General features: G+C 43.0%; 1 protein-coding gene across 10 annotated transcripts in view; it reads left to right on the forward strand.

Moving 5' to 3' along the window:
- Elavl2 (ELAV like RNA binding protein 2) overlaps window positions 1-19,439 on the forward strand; it is a 157,141-nt gene that overhangs the window by 9,796 nt on the left and 127,906 nt on the right. For 3 of the 10 annotated variants that reach the window (XM_057784487.1, XM_057784492.1, XM_057784493.1), the window contains exon 1: window positions 13,734-14,252. The exons of 1 other annotated variant lie outside the window; for it this stretch is intronic. The gene's annotated coding sequence lies outside the window, so the exon portion shown is untranslated. Of the gene's footprint in view, window positions 1-13,733; window positions 14,253-17,232; window positions 17,280-18,150; window positions 18,280-18,389; window positions 18,657-18,741; window positions 18,845-19,439 lie in introns of those variants that run through there. 6 more of the 10 variants (XM_057784496.1, XM_057784494.1, XM_057784488.1 and 3 more) reach the window with 6 other exon arrangements.

Here is a 19,439-nt window from a genome sequence, read left to right on the forward strand (position 1 = left end):
AAATAATGCTTATTCTGTATAGCCACGTGACATAAATAAAACCCTAATATATACCAACCAAATATCCTTCAGAATCAGTAATAGCATCACAGAGAGCCAACATAGTTCAAGTCACAGTTTACAAACTGCACAGTAAGGGACCAAGGATGTAAAATCTGTACTGATTTTTAAAATTCTTTGTTTTTTTGCCCTAAACCAGTGTTTTTTATCCAAATCCTCGATGAAGTTTATTTGTTTGTTTTTGTTTTTTTAAATAAACAGGTGTGCTTAAAACTCACCTCACAATTATCAAGTGGAATTCCCTAGAGTCAAGACCAGGAAAAAGAAAAACCCCCTCCTCAGGTGGAAAGATGCACCCTGTGGCAGGTATTCTCATAAGACAAAGACTTTTTTCTTTTTTCTTTCTTTCTTTTTCTTTTTGAAACAGGGTTTCTATGTGTTGCCCTGGCTATTTCTGGAACTCGCTTACTGTATAGATCAGTCTGGCTTCCAATGGAGAGATCCCCCTGGTTCTGCCTCCCAGGTGCTGGGATTGAAAGCATGCTCCACACCTGGCTAGGGCACAAGGCCCCTTTTCATCTCGGATGCTCACTGCATGTGTAAAATAGTTGCTCTTAATTTCAGTGCCCATTTTACTAACGGCAAAGCTGAGGCTTAGAACGTTTGAATGACTTGCCTAAACTCATAAATTAAGGACATAGGAAAATGCAGGGCCAGAATGCAGGTCTGCTTGAAGACTTAACTGCCTGAACTTGAAAAGCCCTTTTAATATACAGATGGAAAATGTATGGCCCTGCTTTATAGCTGCAATTTCCCACCCAGGAGCTTCAATTTTGCTGTTTTGATTACCCTAAGACTACCCAGATTGTATGGGAATTGTTTCATTTTATAGCCTGGAAAGAAAGCCACTGTAGTCGTGTGGAAGGCAACATGGTCTAATGGCTAAAGGATGCTTTAAAATTATAAGTAAAATGTTTTGCTTTCTTTGTATAAAGGTCACTTCTTTGCTCTTAATTCACAAATTCAAGAAACTGCTGTAATTTCACTGCAGACTTTATGCAAACGGAAGGCAAGACTAGAAGCGCATGAGTTTTCTTCCAGGTCACTTCCTCATGAAGATATTAACAATTATCTAAAATCGTTTCTGGGAGATGCAGTTCTCAGAGAGGACTGCACAACTTTAGGATCTTTTTCTTTCTGATTTAGGGATGACAGCAATATTTTAAATAGTGATGACTCATGTCTAGGACTGAAATTTGTTTTTCATGAGTTTATACATTTTTCCCCTTGAATTGCACCAAAAATGGTTTTTTAATTGGCTTTAACTCATGCCCAATAAATTGGATGAGAATTGATTGCTGCAGTCCTGTTTGGTTTAGAATTATTCAAGGCTGTGCTTTGAGTCAAATGAGTGCATGAGTGAAGGCAGCGGCACTTTCTGTGCTCTGTTCCAACAAACAAGGCTCTAAAAACAGTTAAAAGTCTTATCTAAAAATTAACATAGGTGTCGTTTATAAAACTTAAAAGTATAGTGACAGAGCACTTTAAATTAGATTATATTACAAAAATGTTTCTCGAGTTAGGAATTGGTTTTTGATACCCCCCCTCCCCCCCGCGTCTTAACAATACTACACATTTAATCGAAATTCCTTTAAGATACATAGCGCCTGCCTGTCACTCTTGTTCAGAACCCTGCCATGGTTTCAGAATGCTTCTAAGTCGTGCAGTGAAATAAGAGATAAAGCAGAGAGCTGCATCATCCCACAGAGATAGACTGTGAGTCACTTTTCTGTTCTCTGAAGAGTGATTTTAAAGGCAAAAAAATTAAACAGTATGAAAATTGAATTAACTTGGGTGGCTGTTTAGGGCATTGAAATAGCAATTCACTAAATGGTACCTGTCAGCAAGCCAGTTTTTGTTCAATCTCATTCTAATTACTTACTGTATTATGATTTTCATTTACTTATGTGCCACAGAAATATAAGCAAGTCATTTTAAGGCTTTTTTTTTTTTTACTGGTTGGCAAAGGTTTGTTTTATGAAATTCTTTACTCGTGATAGGAAAGGGTAGTGGGTAAAAGAGAAATTTCCCTTGATCATAATTTAGACAGGTAGTAAGTGAAGGAAATAGTTAATTTTCTTTCCCCAGTTAGTATCAGTAAATTGCAACCGGACAGGAAAATTATGTATGAGGTCGTCTTTAAGAACCCGGGAGAGCACATTCTTATATTGTGGTGCTGTTGCTCTGTCATATTTGTTTCTCATCTGCATTAAGTTTAAATGTTTGATTTGGTCAGTGGATGGTATTTTGCTTATAAAGCTCAGGGATGCAGGTCTGACTTGTCTCCCAGTCCAAGTCCTAAAGGACATTACTGAACCTGACCACTCGCATATAGCAGCTGCCCCCACCTGGTGGTTGGAAGGGCAGAAGCCTGAGCTGTAGACGTTTTTTCTTTTCTGTTGAAACCCCAAGCTGTCTTTTCTGTAAAAGATAATACCTACTTAGAATTTTCACAAAGGCAACAATGCAGAAAATGTAGTGAGAGAATTAACTGTAAATCTAGTACCTTTCTGCTCAAATTAGCTTCTGGTTTAATGTTTCGGTGAACATCCTCCATATAAAATGTAATAAGGTCGGTATTTCAAGAAACTCATATATAATTAAACAGTAAATATATACCATCCTTCCAATCGCTTTATTTACTGTACAGTTAGGGAGACGACTCCTCAAAATATACAAAAACTAAATCACGTTCTTCAAATTTCAAGACAGTATCACCTAAGGTTGAGAAATCCTAGGGCAACTTACAGCTTCAAAACTTCTAGTATTTTTCTCCAAATTGCTTTACAAAAGCAGTTATCAATTTGTTTCTCATTTATTTATTAGCAATAGACAAGTTATCACAAATGCAAGACATGTGAACATAATTACTTTTGATATGAAATAGTTTTGTCCGTTCATCTTAATTATTTATTCCTTATCATTTGTTCTTATTCAAGGGTTATGGCACCTGTAATCTGTGCTATCTTTAAAGAGGTTGGATTTCATATTAAAAGGTACATTTGGGGTGTTGTGCCAAGCAGTGGGGAGGGACTTAGATTCAGAACTGTCAGTTTCCACTTGTATATCTTGGGCAAACGGTTTAACTTTAGAGTTGTGATGACATCTGAGTTTGGATGCCGCCTAACACATAGCTTGTGTTGTCTTTCTCATGAGCAGGTTAGTGTGGGAGTCACGAGATTTAAATGGAAGGACTTGCTGATGGGAAACAGCCAGTTAATGGACAAAACAATGCTAGGGCTCATGTCTCCTTTCTCTAAGTCGATTCGTATCTTTCTAGCAGGGTTTTTAATGCCCTCCACAGGCACAAAGGTGTTTTGGGGGCATCCAAAGCGAAGGAGGTTATCAGCAGCACAGGCCCTGGCTCCATTTCTCTTTCATACACCACCTTTCGCCCCTTGTTGCAAACATATTCTATGTTCAGAATCGTGCCCCTTTCCCAGTGCTACGTAGACCTATTTTGATCATCAGAATACATTGATTTGTTAGTGTCGTGCTCCTCTCTTCAAAACGCGCCAGTCTCTCCTTGTTCTCTGTTATTCTGTGATCCTGTCATTTCCTTGGAAGAAGTTTTAAATTTCGGACAAAACTCGATTTATGTTGTGGATCTCTTTCGTGGACTTTCCAGTCCAATACTGCTCAGCCGTTCCCAAATTGACATTAGTCTGTAATATGTAATTTGTCCTGGTACTTTTGTGTCTGGATTTCCCTTAGTTGATTTTTCAAGCCAGCATGGTGACTTAAGCATGCTAAAGCAACCTGACAGCTGTACCTTCCAGCCCACTGCACTCAGGAGCTAGTAGCCTGGTCTTTACCACAGTGCTGCTTTAATTGTTACCTCTGAAACCTCTTCTGCTTGTCCTGAACAACACTCCCTACCCCTGCACACTCAACAGTAGATTTGTAGAAAGATCCTTCAGACCGAAGCTGAATGCTGTAATATGTATTAATAGTGCCCTCTTTATACAGACCTTATAAAGAGGCGCAAACCTTCATGAATTCTTTTGATATGATTAAGACAGAAACATGCCTCTTTAGGTATTCATTTTGCATCTAGGAATTATTAGTATTCCAGAAAACACCAGTGTTCTATGAGTTAAATAATGAACACTGACATAAAAGAAAGGCTTTTCTTTTTATTGTCTGCACAAGGAATCCATAAATACCAGCAAGAGACAAAAAAAAAAAAAATCTCACAATAAATTGTGTCAAAATGATTCAAGGAAGCGTCTATTTGTTCCTTCAATCAGCTTAAACAATCTGTACCTCATTCATTTATGTTATAGTTTCCAACTTGTGTGTATAAAATCTGGTATTTTAAACAACCATCGTCTTAATTTCTAATGCTAGGATGACAGTGACCAAAGGGATGGGATTTTCTTTCTATTACAACGGAATCCCTGGCCCCAAAATGTTGGTTGATCAAGAAAGCAGGTTTTTGATCTAATCATAGCAACCTTAATAGTTAAGAGGAGTTGGTGTTGAAGAGCAATAAACAGAGTTTTAGCTTTATCTGCCTCTACGCCTGTGCATTTCTTCCTGGTGCTAATTAGACTTCCTCAGGAAGTCTGCTAGTCACATGACTAGACTTGCCCTTGAGTGGGTCAACCCTATCAAATTATAAGATACCAAAATAGCCACTGAAGTTAATAAAACCGTCTCATCTGCTTCCCACCGTGACCCACAGTGAAGTGAGACCTCCAAAAGTTTCTATCCATTCTTCTTATCAGGCTGCAAAATTTTATTTCCTCCCAATTAATGACTCAGAGTCCACATCTGTAGCTATATCTTTACCAGTCCATAGCAACGGAAGCCTGGAGGAAATTGCAAAAAGCTATAAACCATCAGCTAGCTGTGTTGTTCTTCCGAAAGTCTGTTCTCCGGTGTCAACTTGGTATTAATCTTCCACTTTGTTTTATTCAAAACAAACAAAACAAAACCGTATTATTAAAAGCTCTTTTATACAGTCTGTCTTTATATTCCTTTAGATATTTATTTGATAGATTTTTTTTTTCAAGCACAGGCAACCTAGGAAATTGTATGCTAGAGTAGAAATTCCTTTTAGTGCATGTAAATGGAAAAATATAACAGCATATAAAAATACACGTGGAAAGGGAGAATGAGTCTACAGAAAGTCTAAGGCAAGGACACTGGAACCGATTTCTTTCAATGCCACAAATAACTGGTAACTTTTCAGATCATCTTTTGTAAATAACAAAGATTAGAAAATTAGCATAGATTTTGTGTATGTGGTGTGTGTGTGTATAATTGAATAATCAAGTGTTTCTACATTAAATAAAAATACCTTAATTTGGTTAAACTTCAGTGTTCTATATTTGATTAAATATGATTCCATCACATAATTAACTGAATTATAAGCTATACAGAATGCCAAACACTAACATTTGAGCCCAACTAAAGTAACAATAGCCATAATTAATGCCAAAGAGAGAACAGGTTGTAGGAACATCAGCATTCGGGAACCCTGCTCTCTGTTTCTATTAACCTTAGAAATGTTACCTAAATTCCTCATTCCTCTGCTGGGCTCCTGAATATGAGACATAATTTATGTCCCTCTCACCTCGCGGGGTTACCATGATAAATATGTAAAAGTGCATTGAGCTTTTTGTGATAAAAGGTACTATAAAAATCTAAGGTGTTTTTATTATTATATCAGTCAAATGGGATCTCAGACTCAGTTCCTTTTTGAAGACCTACAACTTTTTATGAGAGAATCATGAAATTGTATAGGGAAATATATTGGAGTCACATAGCAGGGCAGACAGAAGAATTTTATGCCTTCTGGGGCCTGTAAAAGTTGGTTACAATTAGAAATATGAGAAGATATTTATCATAGAATATATCAGGTAAGACATTAATGAGAGCAAATGAAAAATATTTAAGAGACCATACACAAGGCAGGAATTCTAATTCTGGCTTTACAAAAATAAAAATGCCCAAGATTGTAGTTACTGTATATTGACCACTTCTTCTATGCAGGAACTTTGATTGTTCAATACTCATGATTATTTTTAACCTCATAGTGATACTAAATTGATCATCGCTATCATTGCTTTATAGATCAGGAAACCAAGGCTTAAAGGAGATAAGTAGAAGCAGAGTCAGGTACAAGTCAACATGTGCTGACGTCATGACTCAAGCTCTTAATAGTTTGCAAAACTATAGGTTCTAAAAGGGCACTATTATGTTATCAAGTTCAAGGAGAAAAATGTTGACGATCATATAATAAGAAAATTACAGTGCACAAACATTTAGAAGACTACACAGCAATAACACAGCACAGGCAGGCATACTGTGAGTATGTTTTATATGAGACATTTACCGAGCTATTTAGATTTTCTAATTTTCTCTTTTACTAGGGGTTTCTAAAAGCTTAATCTGATTTCCATTAAACACTTACAGTCTGTAACCCTGTTTTGTTATTCTGGCACATGATGGGCACTCAAAAGATGCTCGACTCAAATTAAAGCAAGCCTTTTGTCAAAGAGGAGGGATAAATATTTAGGAGCTGGATGGATTGTCACTTATTTGGCACTTACCTGATGACATGCTGTAACTGGAAAACTATAATTGCTCTGTCTGATATTTTTGGTAACAGATTCATGATCAGTTATAAACAAAAGTATTGCAACTTTGGGGCATTTTAAAAGCTTTGGTAGCTCTGCCTTTGGACTTACAGACTCTCTCCCTTCACTACACATTATCTTATTTCCCACAGAGAACTGATTCTAGAAAATACTTAAAAACACTTTTTATACTCTTGACTATTTTGCTAGTTTTTGCCACTGATAATATATCACTAGCCCTTTGGAAACAATACTGACAAATGCATATATTATGAATTAGTGGCAAAATGGGAGCTAGGAGTGGTTTCATATTAATTTAAAAGCCAAAACAGTTTCTATTCAATGAAGAAAATTACAGTTTTCTTTTAGCTTTGAAATGTTATAATCTAAATCCATTAACTGTCTCTTTCGTCTCACAAATTTGGAGTGTGTCTTTTAGCTTTGATGTAAATTTGTATCTTTAAAAAGTTCTACCTATGTCAATAAACAATAGTTTAAATCAATTTGCTTAAGGAAAGCAAAAATAGAACCCATAGCTTAAATGTTTATTGAACCTGGTAGTTCAAAATTATCTTTTTGTGACAAATAGGTATTGTTCATATGGATACTGGCAATAATACTATGGTGTGGAAGTGCAGGAATTTATAAAAAGATTAGTCCTTAACAGGTTTATACAGTTGCCATTATTTAAACTTCTATAACTTTATAGAAAAAGATATTATGGAAAAGAAGGATTACTTATATAACCATACATTTCTGTCTCACTGTAGGTAGGATACTCAAATCCTTTAATCATTCATGCACATACTTGACTTTTTTAAAAAAGAAAATCCAAACATCTCTTTTCTGTGTTATATAACAAAGGATTTTCATGTAGTCATTCAACAGAAATGTCTTTGAGATCTCATGACTGATAATGTATTTTTGTTTATCACTAACAGTGAGTAATCTGGTCACTTCAAAGTTTAAAGGGCTCTTTTTCTTATGGGAAAAGAGTTTAGTAATTACCAAAACGTGCTAGAATCCTAAGTTTTTCTTATCCTCCTTTCTAACAAATTTACCTGTTTTTCTTCACGTCAAAGTGATTGAAACATGCTTTATGCTTTTAGTCGTGTGCACTCTGGCATTGATCTAAATTTGAGGGTTAAACAAAACAAAAGCAGATTGATTTTCTGAGTCTGGATCAGCTATGTGATGACGCTTGAAGGTACTTTTTATGATGTGTCTAAATATTGCATATTTATGCAGAGTATAAATATTGTAGGGCGTATACCCTCTTGTAAACATCATGACTTGACACCCATGGTGGACTTACGTTTAAGACACTTAAACAGAGTACAAGGTCCAGTGCCAGGCTGTTAGAGTCAAGACAACACATCAGGGTTTATGCGTTGGTCTTCGTGCCTATTAAATCGTGGGGTAGCATCCATTCAAATATCAAGTTTCAAACCTCGTAAGTGGGCAGAGGAGTGTGGACCTGAAACATGCTATCTGGAAAACTGGAATCTGCTACAAACCTTGACCGAGTTTCCTCAATTATCCTATTGTAATGAGCTGTGTAAAGGAGGAGGGAGTTGAAATATAACTGTTATCCATACAGTTAGCTAAGAGGATTCTTTACAGTAGTTGATGACTTCTCAATCTATTCTAAAAGGTGGGCAGGGAGGAGGCCCTTTCAGAGACTAAAGGCCAGGTTATAGTCGCCTGGCTCCGGAAAGTCTTATATCCGAGTTGATGTGCTTTTCTTTCAGAGGAAGGAAAACTTTGGAGACTATTTGAAAGCCAGTTCCTCTGCCCTCTGCCCCCTGCTCTGATCTAGAGTCCCCTTTCACATCAGGTTGGATCCAGTTGTTACTTAAGCTCTTTCTCATCAACTTCATGCCCGAACACTGAGTCCCTTTCCCAGTGCTCACCGCATCCCTTTCCCAGATAAATTTAAAACCTGTTGGGCTTTTCCCTTCCTTTATCCCTGTACCTTATAAACAAAACCAGACACAAAGCCCCACTGCAGGCGCCCCCTCTCTGCCTGCCGAAAGCATTCTAATGTCAGTTTGCTTTCGGAGTCTATCAGCAGCCGGCTGCTTCTGCCACCTGAATTTCAATTTCTTAATTCACAGCCCAGATGAAACAGAAAGGAGCAGGATCCGGGCTGCCCTCTACATTGGGTTGGGCTTATCAAGCGTGAAGTTTGGCGCTTTGCAAACCTATTCAAGCGATTATCTATTGAGGACCTCTCCAGCCACCTCCATCTCTGCAGCGGGCTGATAAGACAGCTGTTTCACTAGCCGCGGTCTCCCCGGGCCTCAGTCTTCAGATATAAACCCCGCCTTTGTCACCGTGCCCCGGTGCTGTCGCTTGCACTGTGGGGCAAGGGTTGATCTTAACACACGTGGGGGGAAAATGTGAGCGTGCGTGAGAGAGGAGGAAGGAGAAAAGGGAGTGGGAAGGGGGGGTCTGGAGGGGGAGGAAAAGAGTTGGAGACCTGAGGGAGCTGGGGGCAGGGAGCTCGCCGGGCACAGTTGATGGCTGTGATTGACTGGTTGGTCAGTCCGGCTTTATTATTTCAAATTAGACGTGGATCGCACACAAGTGGAAACATAAATCTTCAATATAAGAAAGAACCTCTGAGCATCGGAAGCAGAGAAACCGTTTCTTCTCAGGTCCGGGTAAAGGGGCGGGCGAAAAGACTGATTGCTACCATCTGAGACAGATGGTTTCCTTTAACTTTGGAAACTGCTATTTTTAATTACTTGTATTAATTTTGCATGAGCTGTATTGGCTGCAGGAGGAAGCTTAGAGAAGGCTGTTAGCATCACTGAAAGAAACGGACACGAGGCTCTGATTTGTCCTGTATGCACCTCCGGGTTGTTTTTTTTTTTTTCCCCACTCGCCTGATTGCCTGGATGTCTCCCTTCATAAGAGCAGAGATGCGAGTTTATCCTCCTAAAAGTTCCTCCTGAGCAACCGACGCAAGAAAATCGGAGGATATTCGTGGGAGCGTTTCCGTAAATGATCTTTGATCGCAGGCTGAAACACAGTGGGGCACGTGCGACAGATCTTGGTCTGAAATCGACAGGAAAGGGCTTACACAAGAAAGTGACGCACAAATTTTCTTGAGGGCAGAGGGAGACAAGTGAGGTGACAATATAGGGTCATCTCCCAAGATTGACTGGAAACTAGTTATATATAGTTGCGTCTGTATGTAGTTATGTATATACACACACATATGTATACACATGTATACATTTGAATAACACAATTCACATGTCTCTTCAGGTAAAATAGGAACCGGAGGAATTCTCCTCGAGTATATTGTATTCTGTAGCCCTTCCCCTGGAAGAGGAGCTTGAAGACAAGAAAAGGCTGTTTGTGATCTTTCTTACTGCCTTCCTAGACATTGTCCTTGCAGGGGCGTTTGCAGTATAAAGGGTCCTCTGCAGAACAGTCTTGAGGTACTCACCTTAAAGGGTGAAAGAGCCCCGCCCCCTCCCCCCCCCCTTTGCCAGGGAGTGAAAGCACTCCAGAAAAGAACTAGGGAAGTCAGGGATGAGTTCTTGTTGCCATTCCCACTGGGAAATTTCAGAATGAAAAACTCTGGAGTAGGTTTGCCAGACTTTCCGAGATTACCGGGATTTGCATTTGTTTTGCAAGAATACTTTAAAGAAAGGAATGCTCCTCCAGGCCGGGGTTGGGGGTGGTTGAGGAAGATGCCGCAAAACCGGACTCTAACTCTGGGGTTTGTCACAGTGACCCGAGCTTACTTCCAAACAAACCTGTTTCTATGCCCGGCAGTCTCCGCCTCAAATCGGTGGTATAAAAGGTTCCCCCAAAGTGTTCTTACCGAGTCTCAGAGGGAGAAACAGAAAATACTGTACTAATCGTCCAAGCTTTACCCTGCACGTTAAGCTGGTCTCTGTCCATGGTGCTAATTCCTGCCTCATTCTCCTATAGACTCTAAGGACCTAAACGCACAAAAGTGCCCAATATTTCCACATCTTTTTCTGTGTTTGAGACAGTAAAAGGGGAGCTGAAATACTCTTTTAAGAAAGAAAGGTAAAAAAGGTAGTGGGCAGGTTATATAATAACATTTCTTATGAAGGATTTAAATAGCATTATTTCCATTATAAACATAAAACCTCTCCAAAGCCCAACAGTCAGAAAACAATATTTTAGCTCATTCGAGAGAGTAAACTATTTAGAACTTCCGAGACAAATCAAATGCCAATTTATACACATAGCCGAGCTGCCTTATTTCCTGTTTGAAAAAGTTACAAAGAGTTTGAAGAGCCTCTAGTTATGTTCAAGTCACCCTTTCTCCGCCTGAGGAAGGGCTCGTGCGAGGAAGTTATTTATCTTAAACAACACTGCCCACAGCAGCTTTAAGTATTCCTGTGAGGGACATGTTCTTTCCTGAGAAAGCCTCAGTGAAACAGTTGAATCCTTTAATTTTCAGCTCTGCAAAGCATTACTTGGCAATTCTATCAATATTCAGCTTTCCTCCACACCCCCAGCAGCTCCCCAAACTCTCTCCTTCCTGCCTCAAGCCCAAATCGTGCCGAAGGTTTGGAGTGTTAGAGCTCTCATGACTTAATCAGAATTTGAATATCTTGAAAAAAAACCTGTTTATCTAATGCAAGTTCAGGTGCTGAGGATAATTCCTTTTCTTCACTATGAATCAAGAGGGATTGATTAAAATTTGTGTTTAATTTAGGGAGGATGTTTGCACATAGTCTTCATTAATTGCTAGAAGTGCTGTGTACCATAATGTTCCCGGGTATGACGTGAATTCCAAAGGGAAGTCTACATCAGGATATCATTGGTATTAACACAGTTGTCACTTTGTTTTATTTTTAAAAGTCGGAAAGGTAAATGTTGCTTATCTATTTAAAAGTTTTAAAATTTAACAATGGTCGTATTTAAGGAATAAACTCCTGTTTCAGATATTTTCAACTTCCTTAGCAATGTAAGTCTGTGTTATCTACAGAGAATAGACAACATGTTGAATAAAACAGTAGTTTGAGGATTTTCCTCCTCCGTCAAACTGAGAAAATGCATATATACTGAGTCCACAGAATTTAGTGCTTTTTCACTTGAATGAACAGCGTTACTATTTTCATGTAATAGCTTTATGAGTGCTTTTCCAACCATAAAAAGGTATTTATGTATTTACAAAGGTAAGAATTTTCTTCAAAGTGCTACAATGATAAGAACTTACAAAAATAATGCAATATCAAAGTGTGAATATGATCATAAGGAGAAAATCTAGTTCATTTCCTATATAACTCTGAATAAACAAGACAATAGCATACTTCTGCCTAAATGATCCTTCTTTCCTTGCACTGAACTGGCAGGTGAGAGGTGGTACTGAACGGTTACTAGAGGAGACCCAGGCTTCTGTTAGTCTCACTTCTTTGTAAACAGGGAGGCACTATTGTTTCTTATGTTTAGCCTCCTGCCTTCATTTCTTCAAGCTACTGTTTTTTTTTTCTTAATTTTTGCTTGTAGTTTCACTTGAGACTATATAATAGTTTTGAGTTGAAATTAACCCCCAAGAGCCATTGTTATATAACAAGTAGGGAACTAGGAAATTATAATTATAAATGGTAATCATACATATAGGCTCAGGCCTCTTTTCCTAACCCCTGTTATTGTTATGCAAAGTAATATGAATTAGACACTGTTACACAGGTTAAATAGGAGCTAAACAGGTCCCCAGTTCTTTGCCATTAATCATTTATCAAACTCAAGGACACTCCGAAGGAACAATGATTTACTTCCCACTTCCAAGTCACTTTGCTCTCAGACCATCTTTCCCTCCCTTCTGACAGCCCACCTCCCTGCAGTCTTCACTTCTCACCAGCGCCTTCCCTCCTTTGCATTATCAGAAACAGCGACCAGCAACAAATAAACAGGCAAAATGATCTTTGAGAGAAGAGAGATTATGTAAGAAATAGATCTACTCTCTAGGAAGTTGAGGCTAGCTGTCAAAACTGAAAAATTCCATCTGGAAATGAGCTAGGGGGATATTGTTTCTCCTTATAACTCGAGGCAAGCAAGTAACCCCACTTTCACTGAAAGGAAGAAATAAATGAGTAAGCCTGTATTTCAGCTTTCTGAATATTAATAAAATATGTGGTTGGGATAAAGAAGCCTTTATCCATAAAGCAAAAACAGACAGCACTAGGTCTACTGGTTAAACTTTTGAATACTCAAAAAAACCTGGTAAAGGCCGAGCTATCTTTACTGTCAGCAATCCATGTGTGGTTCCAGAACTGTATGGCCAGCAAATGCAGAGGAGTGGTTTGTTCTAATTTATATACAGCTGCTCTTTTTACCTTCAAGTGAGGGACCTTATCTCCACTCAGTACCTGTTTTTCTGTACAGGACGTTTATGCTTCCCCTTTCCTATCTGCCATGAACTAATTTAAACTGTGCAGCTTTCATTTAAGCCACTTTTTTTAAAATTCGAGTGAGAGAGAGAGAGAGAGAGAGAGAGAGAGATATCAGTGTGCACACATTAAAACAGCAACACACATAGCTACCTAATATCTAATATAGATTTACAGATTACTGGAACACAAACCGAAAAAGGCATGCGGACAAGTAATGGGTGTACGTTCATCCCTCTCAGATCAAAGAGAGGGGTTCTCAATGACTCATACATACCGGACAGTTTACTATTATAAAGAAATATGCCAAAGATGCAGCCGTGAGGGAAAATAAAACGAATCTTTCGGAAGCAGAAAGACTTAAGAGGAAAATAGATGGTGCCATATCGCAAACTCTCCTAGTACAGTTCCACCCTCCCACGTTGCTCTCTCCCATCTCTTTTTGCTTCTTGCATTTCCCTTCGCCGCCAGTGTTAAGTGTGTACCTCTCCGCACAACTTACCTTGAAACGGGACTCCATTGAGTTCTCGAGAGTGACACAGGTCCCTAGCCAATCGTCTAGCAGAACTTCGCCTGGGCGGCCTCAGTGGAAGCGTCTGGCCCAATCAGGAACCTGGGGCGATGAGCAAGTTACGTTGTGGCACGACTCGGCGTATACTTCCGCGCGTGCTGCCCGGGATAGGACTCTGGCAGAGCAGCTGCACACACGGCAGTGCGGAGGCAGAGAAGGGGTTGGTGATACGGTGCTATAAATCTGTGGTCCAGTCCACCTCCCTTTTAAGACGTCCTCCCCCCTTATTTCTGTTCTCACTTAGAGATGCAGCAGCTTACTCCTGTAGCGACCTACTAAAAAGCAACAAGGAGAAAGACATCGTCTTTTTGAAAAAACGTTCTTTCGTCTCTTTTCTTTGTTCCTTGGTTTGTTTTTCTTGCCCCTTTTTGTTTAGTTGAACGGCAATAGGAGGGTAGTCTCTCCGTCTTTTTAAACTCTCTTTTTTAAGTTTCCCCTCCCCTTTCATATTTTTTTCATCATTTCTTTTAGCATTGGACTTTGGGGTCGAAAGCATTTCTTTTTATTTGTTTCTTTTAAGCCGAGCACAGTTTAGGTTTCGTGCTGTCTTAAGAGAACTATCCAGCAGCTTCTTGCTCATCCTTATTGGGAGAACTGCACCGTTACTTTAAAAACACACATACACAAAAACCTTAAGGGAGAAAGGTAAGTTTCGGTTTGGTTTCTTTAATCATTAGTTGCAGCGATGCGCTGGCAAACCCAGAAAACCTGTAAGTGAGCGGAATACAGAATGTGAAGTTAATTGCACATGTTTGCCTCATTTCAAAGCGACTGCTTTGCTTTTTTTTTTTTTAAATTCTAGAGAGTCAGACTAAAAGACAGTGGACGCATGCTTAACGTACTTAATTTTCGTAAATGTCACTGGCAGAAACTTAAGTGGTAAATGTGGTCAGGATACAGCAGGGCTACAATGGGAGACTAGATGCTGAGTGAGCCTAGGGGTTGAGGTTGGAAGTTCATTTCGTGGGAAGAGAGGGATAACTTGAATGTTGGGGGAAATGCATGCCTCTACTTTCGCAAAGGAATCGGAGAACTGGGGAAATTGGAAGCCTGGACTTGCTTGCAGATTAGACCAGGGGAAAAACCCCTCAGCTTAATTGCATTAACCGGATAGCATGTGCTGGGGAGAGGGGATTGCCAGATGGAATTTAGATGCTGCACCAGGCAGCGAGTTGTAGTTGACTGAAAAAAGTACATAGAGCCTAAGGGCTGGGGCTGGGGCTGGGGCTGGGGTGGTTAGAAGCTGTCAAAACTCATCATTGCCAGATACAAGGTCTCTGATTCACGGATTCCAATGATAGTAATTCAGATTTAAAACAAGATTGTCAATTTGGGGCCGAATCTTTGAGCCTGTACCGGATATGAGATTCCCTTTGTTCAGAAAAACGTAAATAAGATCCGCGGAGCTGTGTGAGAGAAGTGGCGGCTGCTTGGGAACCTCGCGGTGCTGGACGCTGGGCAGTGGATTCCAAGCCCTGTCCTTGGTCCTACGCAGCGGAGCCCTCCTTCCCGGAGAGGGGGATCTGCTGGCAGCCGCGAGGCAGCGCAGCTACCCTGGGAGCTGAGTCGGCTGCACAGCCCTCAGCCCCTCCTCGCAGCTCCCCTTCCTCGAGTAGCTATTGTTAAAACTGACGCCGGGAGAAAGATGGTTGGGGACCAGACACTGGGCAGACAGGCACACGCTTCATTTTAACTTTTGTGATTTCTCCGGGTGCAGGGAAAACCAGTCGGCGTTCTACTGCGAAAGAGCGAATCCGGGTAGACGTGGGAAAGGGGGAGGATGCTCGCCGGGCGAGGAGGGCGGGGAAGGTGGTGGCGAACCGAGGTGCTGGCTTTGCCTCGGAGAAGTTTAAATTATTGGCACAAGGGGGTGTGGGTGAGTGTGTGCGTGCGAGCGCCGAGTGGTGCTCAAGACTCAAAGTATGGGGGCAAGGTACAAAGCTGGCCCGGGTGGTTCGTCTCTCGCTGCTCCTTACCCCACCCACAGGCTGGTTCGAAAATCCAGCACTCTGCCAGCACCCCCCTCCCCTAACTCGACTCTGTCAAGGGCGTGGGGGCTAGGGATGGCAAGGTGGCAATGCCCACTCTGAAGCCCCGTGGCAGACAGGACTTCTCGTGGCCATTGTTGCTTAATTTATGCCCAGCACGTTGCTACGTACCCACCTATGTCACGTCTATAAAGAATTAATAGGAGAGCTGTATAACTGTGGCAGCTTGGAGGGTGGGCACGTCCCCCATTTTCTATTTTCAAGTATCTGTTATCGAAACTGACCTTGAGATTGGTTATTTTCTCTCCTAATTACAGCTTCAGGTCTGGCTTTATTGTGTCGAGGGTGAGAAAAATAATCAGCCCTTTAGTGTTTACTCTTCACACTGCTGGACGGGGATGAATGTCCATGTCCTTCTTCCCTGAAATGCACGGGTTCTGCCCTTTACCCCATCCATGTACAAACCTTCCATTGCTTAAGACTAAACCTTCAGCCTCCCTCTACACCTGTGTTTATTAGAGCTATTGCCAGGGCAGTGGGGGTGGGAGATACAGATGTTTTATTTTCTGGGCCTACTATTAACTGTCACCTAAAAAGGTAAGCTTAATATGAAGGGGGGTGGGAGAGTACAATGTAGACAGTAGTAACCCAATAAATTATCTTCCTAAATGATAATCACTTCCTAAAGGTCATGGAAAGGATGTTTGTGTTCTGTGGGGAAAGGAAGGTTAGGGATGCTTGTGCCCTGAAGATAATCCTTGTAAAATGGCTTCTTAAATGGGACATGTGAGAGATTTTTCAAAATCGAACAAACAAGTCCACGGAAAAGAAAAAAATGTTGAGTGTTTCAATGTCATCATTTCAGAGATTAATTAAAAAGCTGTTTCCGCCTGTTATCACTGCCATTCCCGGAACCCATCTTAACAGACTCTTGAGTCTCCCCCTTCCAGCTTTTCACCAAGGGTTGGGACATTTCTTTATAAAGCTAACCGGTTTTGGAGTTCTCTAGGAGAACGAAGATTGTAGACCAGAAGTGGTTTAGTAGACTTGGAAAGTGTCTGTTGAGAGAGGTCTCCTAACTTCAAGCAGACATCTTCAGAAAGTAGAGTGAAGGGTATTGGAAGGGTTTCAGGTCTAGATGAGCAAAGTGGGTAGGCCCATTTCTCCCCAACATTTCAAAACCGGCATTCTTAGCCATAATGCATGCCTGGGACAGGAATATTATAATTAACTGTTTAGAGGGAGGTCAAAGAGGCACAGGCGCTTTGAACGGATTTCTCAGGAATCCGCACAAAGTCAGCTAAGGTCATTTCATTCTAAATCTGATTTGGGGTGACACAGAAATGCTGATGTTGAATCAATTAGCTATTTCTGGTGTCCCCAACCTGGGTCTTCCAAATTGAGGATGGCCTGTCTCCATTTTGACCATGATTGTGTTCCCTAATTTACTATGCCTGATTTCACTTCCCTTTAGAGGGTAAATTTGCCTCCCCCACCCAGCCCTGGGTTAGAGGAGTCCTTCCTCCCTGCCCGTCGCATGGGGGCGGGGAGCGCTGGGCGCCCTTAGCAAACCTTGCTGCATCAAACCCGCATCATGTCCTTGAAGCTGTAACCTCCATCACGTTCTTGCGGTGACTCAATCGCCCACTGTTCAGTTCTTTCCTCCTGCCTCCCGCAATTTCAGGTAGGTATGACAGGTGATGTTTTTAAATGTAGTTTTCTAGAGGGAAGGGTTAAAGCCGGAACCTTTTCAATAATAGAAAAAAAATCCCAGTACGACAGGTGCTCTGGTAATTAAGTCGCCAAGCAGGTGTAAAAAACGTGCGCGGCTCTGTCTCCCAGTCTCGGGTCTAGGTCCAGGGCAGACTCAGGTTTTTCGGGGTAAAGGGGGTGGGGAGTTGAGCCAGGTGAACGAAGCAGGCAAGGGATAGTCAGCATTCGGACGCCCCCTCGGAGTTGGGCCTTTTCCTGGCTGGCGTGGAGGTCCTAGGAGAATGTGGTTCACGGCAGGTGCAAGCATGATCGAGTACAGGATTTCCTACTTCGCATCTTAAGCAGAGCATAGCACCCCGCTCAGATAGATACTCAGGGTTTATTTAGACCTCAGATTCTGTCTAGGGAGGTGGAAATGCACAGGGGGGCTAAGCTTTTAGTTTTCCGTCGAGGTACAGGACCTTTGGGCTTTGGACGAGGGGAAAAAAAAGAGCCTTTAAAAATTCTTGAAAAACATGTATTCTCTGTGTGTATCTAGACCTACACTTGGCGCACGTACATTGTCCAAAGTGACCCCTTGCACAAGCCGGGGTCTCCGGGGTCACTGCTCCCAACCTCTCGGTGTGTGTGCAAACTTATTCGGGCGGCCCCGGGGAGCCCAGTGGAGGACGCCTAGCGGGAGCTTCTCCTCCCGAGGGTGGCGGAACTGGGCACACACACGGGCCGGCTGGCGGCGTGGCGAGCTCGCCTCGGCCCCGCCTCCTGGCGCGCTGCCAGGCAAGCCCCGCCTCCCCGCCCAGCTACAAACGGCGGGACCGCGGCGCCCCAGCGTCACTGAGGCAGCAGCCGGCCGGTAGGGCGGGGTTCCGCCGGGTTCCAGTCCGCCTTCCCGCCGCCGCCAGCGTGACTCCTGTGAGCGGTGCTGACGGCCGGCGGCGCGAGCCGTGGGAGCTGCAGCCGAGCCGCAGCAGGCAAGTGTGGGGGGCGTGGGTGGGGGCGGGGACGGCCGCTCCTCCGCTGGCTCCAACCCAGACTCCCGGTGCCCCCCGGACTCGGGTGTCCGCCGCAGCGCTAGGCAGCGTCCGGCTCGCCTCCGCCCGAGCGAGCGCTGGCCGGTTGGGGCGACCACGCCGCTGGCGACTGCGGGAGGTAGCGCCCTCGAAGTTCCTGCAGGGGACCGGGAGCCCGGCACCGCCCCTCCCGTGGGCCCGGGTCGGCGGTGGGGAGGTGGGAGCAGAGCGGGCCTGGGAGCAGAGCGGGGCTGGTGGCACCAGCCGCGTGCACGGGCGTGGACGTACTCTGCACCGCGGCGTGTAGCGCCACCGGGGAAAACTGCGCCCAGACGCAGGTGAGTGCATTGGAGGGAGTGTGGGGGAGGGGGCTTCCCGCCCCAGCGCCCGCTTCCTGTGGCGCCTGCGGCCGCCTTGTGGGAAGACACGCAGCTGCTCTTCGTGCGGGAGCGCAGCGGTGGTGTCTGGCGTGTGCCCACCTGGGACGGCGTTGGAGACTTGGAGAGGCCACGCGCGGTGTGCCGGGGTAGCGTAAGGCCGTGGGCGCTCGGGGCGGGAGCGGTAGTGATCCCCTTTTGCGTGTGAGGCGCAGTGGTGCGAGGTTGCAGCCGGCGATCACATCCCGGGTCTGCGCGCTACTGGCGCGAAGCGCGGATGCTCTGCTGCTCCTCCGCAGGCTTGGGGTTTAGCTAGCTTACTGCCTTTAGGTAGCTCACCGTGAGTCCCGCATTTGCTCCTGCATTTACCCGGCTAAAATCTCCCGAGGCCTTAGTGCAAGACTAGTGAGCACACTGGGGAGACTCAAGGAGCCAGGCGGACCAACCAAACTGGGTTTACCAGCAGGTGCGGCGGCCGTGGTGACAATGACCAGCAGTCATTCCAATGGAAAAGCCAACCAGTTAATACAGGGCCAGAGCGCAAAAAACCACCATGCTTCTAGGTGTGAGCTGAGCCTGGAGTTTTACCTGTTCAGACCGTCATTTATGCATATTTACTACTTCCATCTTTACGATGAAAATTTCCATCTTCTTGTCTCCTCTTTACATTTTCTTAAATTGTGGAAAAAGGAGGAATTGCTACCAGTTATGTGCTTTCATTTAATTCCTTCTTCCAAAGAACAG

The sequence above is a fragment of the Chionomys nivalis genome, chromosome 11, assembly GCF_950005125.1.
Source record: "Chionomys nivalis chromosome 11, mChiNiv1.1, whole genome shotgun sequence".
In the NCBI taxonomy this organism is placed as follows: Eukaryota; Metazoa; Chordata; class Mammalia; order Rodentia; family Cricetidae; genus Chionomys; species Chionomys nivalis.